This window comes from Arachis ipaensis, chromosome B01, assembly GCF_000816755.2.
Source record: "Arachis ipaensis cultivar K30076 chromosome B01, Araip1.1, whole genome shotgun sequence".
Lineage (NCBI taxonomy): Eukaryota > Viridiplantae > Streptophyta > Magnoliopsida > Fabales > Fabaceae > Arachis > Arachis ipaensis.
The window spans coordinates 5,247,232-5,257,212 of NC_029785.2; the positions used below are offsets into that span (position 1 = coordinate 5,247,232).

Below are 9,981 nucleotides of genomic sequence, written 5' to 3' on the forward strand. Positions count from 1 at the left end.
AATATATACTTATTTAGCCACACTATCGGAATTAGCATGCACACCCCTCAATATTTTATATTTTATGTCACCGACCCATAACAATGATACATGCAATTATTTCCGGGTTTCCTTACCTTCGAATGAGATTGAGAATTATGTTTTGGCATTTGTTTAACCTTTTATTTTCTGACCTATATCAGCGTACGTGCCGTATTTATGATGGCTCATATGGAGCAAATATATATATATATATATTACTCATCATATAAAAAATTTAGACCGCCATTATCCCTCCACTCTCCCTTTTCCTTTGTCCATCAACTCCAATACCACTGCCGTTCTATTTCCTTTTCCTATCCCTCTATTTCATCCATTGCTGAAACTCCACTGAAATTGAGATTTTTTATTTAAATAAATAAAAATATGCAATAATTATCGAAATAAATTATTTTAAAAATATTTATTATTTTACATTTTCTATGTATCTTATTTACAGTGTAAACGAAATATGACACGTCAGCCGCGTCGTATCTATCTCGTTTGCACTGTAAATAAGATAAGGCTGAGGGTCACCTATAAGTATAAGTCATTTACACATATTTGTTGGACTCCACTTTGACCTAGTCAATTTTTTTTCCTCTTTTAACTTCACTACAAGAAAATAGAGCATTTATAACAAAAAATTTGTATCAAATTTAAAATTGTTACAAATTACGATTTTTTGGTAACAATAATTAGTTATTGTTACAAAAAAAAGAATATTTTGTAACAACAAAAAAATTTATTACAGATTATGTTGGCTTTCATATCGAATTGTTGTTTTGTTGCAAAATATTATATCGTTTTGTAACAAAAGATTATATTGTTACAAAAATTTAAAATATTTTGTAACAAAATATCTATTTTTTTAAAAGGTCTAAATATTTTGTAACAAAAATTAATTTGTCACAAAATACAATATTTTTGTAACAAATTATTTATTTGTCACAAAAGTCAAAAAATTTTTGCAACTAATAAAAAATTTTATTTTAACATATTTAATGTAAGACTTTAAATTTTTAAAAATAAACATTAATCTTAATCCTAATTCTTAAAATTTTTAACACAAATTTTTGTGAGTTCTAACTCTAACTCCTAACTTATCTCACACACACTGAGAAGTACCAAAAAGAAAAAAAAGAAAAAGAAAAAGAAAAGAAAAGAAAAGAAAAGAGGGCGAGAGTGAGATGATACAGAAGCGGGGAACTGGGGAAGTTAGGGATAGAAGAAAAAGGGGGAGGGAACCCTAGCAGTGAGGGATAAAAGAAAGGGGGAGGGAGAACCCTAGCAGCCGCTCGCCCTTGTTTCCTCTGCCGTCATCTTCTGCTCCGTCGTCGTCTCCTGTGTGGCGGCGGCATCGTGGTCATCTTTGTCTCCTCTGCATCGTCCTCAGTTTCTGCGTCGTCGCTGTTCGTGGTCGTCTTCATCTCCTCCTCTGCGGCGCCGTTCCTGCTTGTGCTGCTCCTCTGGTCCCCGGTCCTCTGTCTCTACTGGTCTAGTTCATTTCAGCTGTTCTTCCTCCCCGGTGGTTCTCGGCGTTGTCGTTCCCTAGTTGCTGTGCGTCGCTTGGTTGCTGGTTTCTGGTTCATCTCGACTGTTCTTCCTCTACAGCTGTTCTTTTTTCTTGTTTTAATTCGTCTTATGTTTTTTCTATAGCAGCTTTTTCATAGTGTTAGAAATAGTTAGAGCATAGCATCCATTGTTGGAAGCAAACAAAGAATTGGTAGAAGTGCACCCAGCTTAAGAAAAACCTACGCCTCACTTACCTATGCAAAAAGGAGCCAACGCCAAGTAAGGTTTTTCCTGTCTTTTTGTGAGCCTGTGTTTTATTTTTTTCCACTGTTGGTGAATTGATCATTGGAGACCTGATTTAATTGGCTATCTTTATATGCTTGACAGTTGAATAGTTGCTTCCTCATATATTAAAAGATGATAGTATAGAGGGAATATATGATACTTTGAAGGAGTGTGCTGTCATTAGCAAATCAACAGGGAAAATTGGTATTTCTGTTCACAATATCTGTGCCATTGGCAGCTACATCCGTGGAACAAATGGGACATCCAATGGTATTGATCAAAGGGGAGGAAATAGGAAAGGTAATAGTTTATCCATGTTCTATAACTTCCATATCTAACTGTGTTAATAATGTTACGTTTGCAGGAAGAGCATCGTGCCAGAGATCTATTTTATGCACTTTAGGTGCCTGATCTCTTTATGGAAACAAATACAACTATTGTTTTTATGAATAGAATATTTCAATGAGGTATAGGTTTGAATTTGTATCCCCTTTGTCTGCAAAAGATAAGGACTGAATCTTATGTCTAAATTTTTAAATATTTTCTGCTACTTATTTTGTTTGTTTACATCTGGGTTTCTTGTGGTGGACTGGATTTATCATATTTTACTCACCTAGTTTCTAATTAATTTATCTCTGTGATATTATAGTCAGTTATATAGTAGTCAACAAAATCCTGTATGAATGGAATAATGGTTGAAATCAGATTTAGATTTTTTTTTATTTGGTGTGAAAGATGATCTAGATTCTTAGAAACATTGCGAGACACTTTCCGCTGAGTAAGAAGGTAACAGCAACGATGATCTATTTGAAAACCTTATCTAGTTATGGGGGTTTGCATAGGGTGCTACTCCTGTATATGCTATACATGTTATGGTAGTTATAAAAAAGCAATGTAAGTAATTTGTTGGCTGCATTGGAAATTTTATGGCGGGGGCAGTCGGAACGGGTGTCTCTGGAACACACTTATTCTTATCCTCACCATCGGACGATTCGCTATCACCACTGTCTGCCACGTAATCCTCATCCGACTCCTCCTCACCCTCAACCACCTCATCCACTGGAATGGCGATATGAATGGGCGGTGGTGCGAGAGGTCGGTCGTCCTGCACATAGGTCTAGTGTACAGAAGAACCACCGCCACTGTGCCCCACCTCTGCAGACAGTTCCATTACTTACTACACCATGATCCTCCCATGCATATTGAACATCACTCGCACATGCTCCTCCCCTTGAAGTCGGAATAGTCGAAATCGAAAGAGTCCATTACCCATGGGGGCCAGTAACCTATACGCCACCCTTCCAATTTCTCTCGCCGCTGTACCTCCGAGCTTGCTCAGTATCAAACTCTTCAAATCCGACAACGTATTCACACGTTGAGTGCGAAACAATATCGGATCCTCGCACTCAAATGTGACCCCATTGTTACCGTTAAACATGCGGCAGTTGGGATACACAAGCAAAACTGTATAAGGATTATTACTGGCCATGCCTTGTATTTGTGAGAAATATGATATGAAAAGTTTGTGAAGAATGCCAAAGGTTACACATCCTTTTATAGCTGATGGGACACAACTCATTGTATCTCGTTTACAGTGTAAACGAGATGAGTATTCCATGTATCTCGTTTACACTGTAAATGAGATATGACTAAGGAGCGCAAAACAGTAAATATTTTTAAAATTATTTATTTCGGTAATTAATATAATTTTTATTTATTTAAATAAAAAATCCCTAAAATTGCTAAGTCATGACTACACTCAACATAAGCACACCGAACTGATCCATATCCCTCTTTGAAATTTTTTTTTGCTTTTGACAATTCTTTATCAAATAATGACCCTCGTCTTACTAGGCTTTTTGCCAACTCCAAATTCTACAAGTATTATTTTCATATCATCATAAGTTATTTTTAAAGCAAGTTAATTATCAAGGAGTGAAAAAATTGAAAGTACTTGAGCAAAAAAATGTTGATAAAACATGATGGACAAAGTATTGGAGTCAAACATCATCAATATTTTACTTTCACACCATGATATCTCACTGTCTGATTCTCTATTTCCATATCTTTCAGCGTGTTATACACAATAATCTAAATCAAAACCAATTTTCTTTACAAAAAATTTCGAACAAGTAGAGATAATATTTTTTGCAAGGCATATACGAACGGTTGTGAATGGTATTGGAAATGAAAGTCGAAACGAAAACAACAAATTCTTCCTTGTGAAAAAACATGTCCAATGCAATAGTTATGCTTGTGCGAAAATGACATGACTAGCGAAGGAAGAGGTGGTGAGAGGTGGTTGGAGGGGAGGGGTAGGGAAGAAAATGGAGCAGTGATGGTGTTGAAGTTGGTAATGGTCGAACGAAAAGGGAGGGTGAAAAGGATGGTGGTGGTGGGTGGGGTTGCGGCGGCAGAGAAGGTAAAGGATAGGAGAAGGGAAGGGCGGTTAAATGGTTAATGTTATGATTAGAGAAGGAATGAAAAATGAGAGAAGTATTTATAAAATTATGAAAAAATTTAATAATTAGTCATTTTTGTTGAATGAAACTTAGACTTTTTGTTCAAAATAGTTACGTTGCATTTCGAATTAAAATCATCATTTAAGAATTTTTTGAACAAAAATACCTTCATATTTTTCTTACTCCAACTAGGGGCAGTGCTAGACTAACTATTTAGGGGGGCGGTGTTTAATAATTAATAATTTATATTTTATATTACTATTTTTAATGATAAAATATATATAATCTCAATCAAAGTAAGACAATAATATATAAAAGTTACCACTTACCATTTTATATCATGAAAAGGTTATTCGACGTTTTTTTTTTTTAAATCATCTATTATTAACTTTGTGTCAGAAATAACTGTTAATTCTTTTTCTATATAGATGACCAAATTGTCTACAAAAAATTCACCAGCCATCTTATTTCGAAATTTTGTCTTAACAATTATTATTGCTGAAAAAACTCTTTCTATTATTACTGTAGACACAGGTAGAGTCAAAACAAGACGTATTAATCTATCAACCATGTGATAAGTTCTTGATTTTTTTTGTTGCAAATTGTTACACAATTCAAAAAGTGTACCAACGCCTTTCAAATGATTTGGAATATCATGTTGATAATGTTTCAACTGAAATTTCAAAATATTTAGTTCATTAAAAGGAAAGTTAAGAGGATAAAAATTCTCTGCTAACTTGCTAATTTATTCAATGTTAAATGATTTGTAATTGTCCTTAGGATCCAAAGCACAACTCAAAGTCAAAAGCTCTATTCTTTGCTCATTAAATCTACTATTCAACTCTTGTATCTGAGAGTCAATTATTGCCAAGAATTCATTTATTCGATAATGATGCTCAATTGTCACGCTTGGTTGATGAGATCGACTTCTTCCAATATGTTTAAGAAGTAACTTTGATGTAGAAACAATATGCAGTGCATTAAGAATATCTTGAGATTATTGTTGCAGAGCTTGGCAAAGATCATTAGTGATTTTCATAATCTCTTTCATCAAGTGCAAAGTGAAAAAAATTCAAATGACAATAATATTTTACTAACACCATAAGCCTCACCTCTTTGTACATAAGTTGTTCCGTCTTCAATGATATTATTGAGAACAATGTTGGTAGCAGTGAACATTTTTACCAAACTGCAAATAGAATTAAAGTGAGAGCTCCATCGAGTATCCCCAACTCTTTGTAAAGTGCTTACTTGATCGCACCTTTGCCTGTTTCTAATTCATTTTGAGCAACCAAGTTTGCATTTTCAATTGCTTGAGCTTCTTGTAATTGATCATGTCTTTTGAAAAAACACTAACAATAGTGATAATAGATTTTAATTGAATAAAAAATTCATAAATTTGAAGCACCTCTCTTGAAGCTGCCACCAGTGCTAATTGTAACCTATGAGCAAAACAATGTACATAATATGCTTGTGGAGAATCTTTAAGAAACAAAGCTTGCAAACCATTCCATTCATCCCGCATGTTGCTAGCATCATCATACGCTTGACCTCTAATATTTTCAACTTGGAGATTATAATGAGAAATGATATAAATCACTTCTTTCTTTAAAGTTATTGCACAAGTATCAGTGACATGCACAAGATCAAAAAATCTCTCTTTAACAAAATTATCTAGAGTAACAAATCTCAAAACAATGGACATTTGCTCCTTTTTAGATTTATCTCTAGTTTCATCAACAATAATACAAAATTTGGCATCTCCAATCTTTTCTCTAATTGAATTTCTCACCTTAGTAGCAAGAATATGTAGAATTTCTTTTCGGACTTCATTTGAAGTATACTTAACATTTTTTGGAGCATTTTCTAAAACATTCTTTTTCACTCTTTCATTGTAAGATCCCAAAAATTTTAACATTTTCAAAAAGTTACCTCTATTGCTTGAACTTTGGCTTTCATCATGTCCTCTGTAGGCGTAACCTTAAAATGGCAACCATCTAATGCAATCTATAGATGCTCCTAGTCGAATTCAATTATTTTCAATCTCTTCTGATGTTTGCTTATGAAGAAGTCTGTCGATATGTTGTGATTGTTTCATCAAATCATCACATGATTTTAGCGCCTTATGATGGAATGAGTTGGGACCTTTGTCAATGTGATTCAAAAGAGCACATTCTTTTTCACTGTTTGCTTTCTTCCAATTCCTGAGACCATTCTCAATTAAAGCATTTGAACCCGTGTTGATTGAAGGTTCCTTAGCAAAAAGAAAGCATGGAAAACAATATATGGCATCATCTTCTATAGAATATTCTAACCAAGATGGGAACAATTTAAACCATGAAGCTTGAAAGCGACGATGATTTTTATCACCAGAAAATAGATAGTTATCAAGAATTGATTGATTTAGCCCAACATTAATATAAGCCAGACGGATTTCATCTCTTTGATTTGGAGGAAACTTCCAAATCATTGGTCGCATTCCAAGATCTCTTTCCAAATGAAAAACATCCAGTTGACTAGGAAGAAGTCGTAGACGCTTTGAACTATTCAATGGAGAACTTGAAGTAATGAAATTTGATGACCCCTCAAATATGGGAGTAGTAATAGTAGAATCATCTTCATTTCCTTGATATTTTCTTTTAAAAAATGTATGAATGATTTTGAACTTACCCATAATTCAAATGGCCAATTAAGTTTCTATAATTAAAAATATATTTAGCAAAAAGTGTAAATTACAATCTATAATCTTTATAAAATATAAAAATTATATTTCAATTCAAAATACGATATTAAAATTCAGAACAATAATACTAGCATTGTAGTATAAATAATATAAAATAGTAATTAAATAATTAACTAATAAAAAAATTAAATCTACAAACTAACATATAATAACATAAACTTAATTAACAAATAATAATAAATTAAGTAAATAACTAAATATATAAAAAAATAAAAAAATTAGACAAGACTAACAGAAAAATAATAAAAAAATATTAAACAAAAAATTACAATGCTAAATGTATATAATTTATTCTTCTTATCCTTTCATCCTACAACATAACATTTACTAATCTTTAAGAAATTATAATACTAAATACAATTCATTTGCTCTATTTTGTATGACTATGTGTTTTTTTTGTAACACCTTAATTACCCTAAACCTTACTTCGCAATCGTAAAGCAAAGGTTAATCGAAGGTTACGACAATTCTAAAGCTTATACGTATTTATATATAGAAAGAAATAATAATTCTAGAAGTCCGACGAAGGATTAAGCTCAAAAACAGAATTTGAAAAGTGCAAAACGTTCACACGAAGCTACACTAAACGAGGCACGAGATATATGTACAGATATCACGACATATATAGATATATCAAAGTATAATAGCCATAAGAATCTAGCCGCCGCCCGCGGAGTTTAAGCCGGCTAGATTATAAAAACATACAGAGTTTAGAAAGTAAAATAGCTTATACAAACTTCCACTCAAAGTAAGCCTCTAGGCAAAATAAATACAAAAATGAGAGAAACTAAACAAAATAATCAAAAGACTTCAAAACATAGCCAGGATCCTCCACTCTTTCACCATCAAAGCAACTCACCAAGGTGGGTTGCGACCTGCATCTGAAAAATAATAACAGAGTTTAGAATGAGAACCGGAGGTTCTCAGTATGATAACAGTGCCCAGTGATGTAAGATATAAGACTCCGGGACGCTAGAGGCAATCCTAGAACTTCATATCCATCACAAGATGTAACCTTAAACATAAGTAAATTTAAAACCTTAACTTTAAAACCACAGTGAAAAAGGGTAATCCAACTTAAGAAATTTCTAAGCTAACAATTCTCCGCTGTCCCACAGCCTTTGCCAGCCTAACCGCCATGTGATCCCGTCGCCACCGCCTTCCGAACCTCCTCAATCCCAGAAGAAAACATCATTAATAACAATGCAAGGAAAGCACAAGTATAAGCATGTATATCAAGTAATTCAATAAGTAATTAGGCATATTATACAATTAGGCAAGCAATTCAAGTCGGCAAAGCAAGCAAACAGTTAAAAGATGCACATGATGTATGCCTGTCCTATTTGGCTGTGATATCACATTGTCGGTTCAATTACCAACCCGACACATCTCTATGGAGATGTCACCTTTCGGTCTCATATTGGGAACCCCCGAGATATCGTGTCCGGATCACAGTCCAGGATATCAGTGTCTGCACACTATAGTGATTCCAAAAGGATGTGAGCAGGATACTCTTGACACTGACCTCACATCTCAATGTAAGCAGGATAAACCAACCGTCCTTACGCCGCTGCCGCGACCTCGACAAGCGGGATTAACCAACCATCCTTACCAGGTGCATAGCATCTCAAAAATCTCAACTTTAAAAGTGTTACATCAGTGATTTTCAAAAATTATTTAGTTCAGTTCTCAGTAGTTCACCACTTTCACAATTTGTATTGTCAATCGTCAATACAATGCCTCGTCATCTTACTCAACCAAATCCGTCTTCAGTACTCCAGAAACCTAAAGTTCCGTCTTCTAAATTTATGTAAAAGTCCATTTATTTAAGTCACTAATTTTTCTCTACTAAGCTTAGGACCTAATTACTAGATAATACTCTTAAACAACAATTTAAAGAATGTTTGGAAAGCAAGAGAACCTTTAAAAACGAATAAAACAATTTTTAGGAAAAACAGGGGTTGTGCGTATGCATACCCCTACCGTACGTACACACACGGGTAAAAACGAGTGGTCGCGTACGCAACACCCTGCTCGTGTACGCGAGTTGTCCAACCTGAATAGGTTGCTCACGTCGCGCGTTATAGTTCGCGTATGCAAGGGTTGATTTTTGCTGGTTCGCGTACGCATGCAGTGCTCGCGTATGCGAGATGCCCAACCCAAATGGGTTGGTCGCGTTGCGTGCACCATGTCGCGTACGCAACCCATACCAGACTTGGAAATTTTTCAAATGTTGCAGAATTCGGTTTTTGGCACCAAACTTTAAACAGTCATAACTTCCTCTACAAAAATTTATTTTCTACAAACTTTATATCAATTTAAAGCTCTCAAAGCCATCTTTAATTTAAAATAAAGTTCATTCAATTTCAAGTTTTGAGGCACAAGTTATGATCCGTCAAAGTTCACAAAAAACTAGTTTTTACCAAAAATATCAAGGTTCTCAACTTTCTAAAATTCATAACCAAAACCAATTCAAAACCACACCAGCCCAATTTATACCAGATTTTACTACTTGTGCCACAATTCACCACTCATATTATAAAATTCTCAACCCCCAATTATCAATGATTTTACACTAAAATCCCTTCTCATCTAACAAACTCATCAATAATCATTCTATCTCTACATAATCATTCTATCACTACCCATCATCAACATCAATCTCATTCATTCTCAATATCAATATTCAACATTATTTAACAATATCAACAACATCATTCATCCAAAACATCAAAGTCATCAATTCATCATACATCATCAATCAACCAAATTCAACAACCAATTCAATCCAAATCTATCCTATGGGTCACTAGCCTAAATATTCAGAAATATTATATATTACATAGAAAAAAAGGAAACCATACCTTGTTCGATTCCCAATATGCCAAAATTCTAAAATTGAATACAATTCAAGTTTCCAAACACAATCAAGTCACCAATACAACTCCAAATGCTCCC

The 9,981-nt window shown here is 34.0% G+C and overlaps 1 long non-coding RNA gene across 1 annotated transcript; it reads right to left on the reverse strand.

Annotated features, from left to right (window-relative positions):
- Positions 1,160-7,868, reverse strand: LOC110271074. Its single transcript, XR_002361300.1, has 3 exons — positions 7,859-7,868; positions 2,488-2,493; positions 1,160-1,331 (listed from the first exon to the last, which is right to left on the reverse strand). It is a non-coding gene; the product is annotated as an uncharacterized LOC110271074 (long non-coding RNA).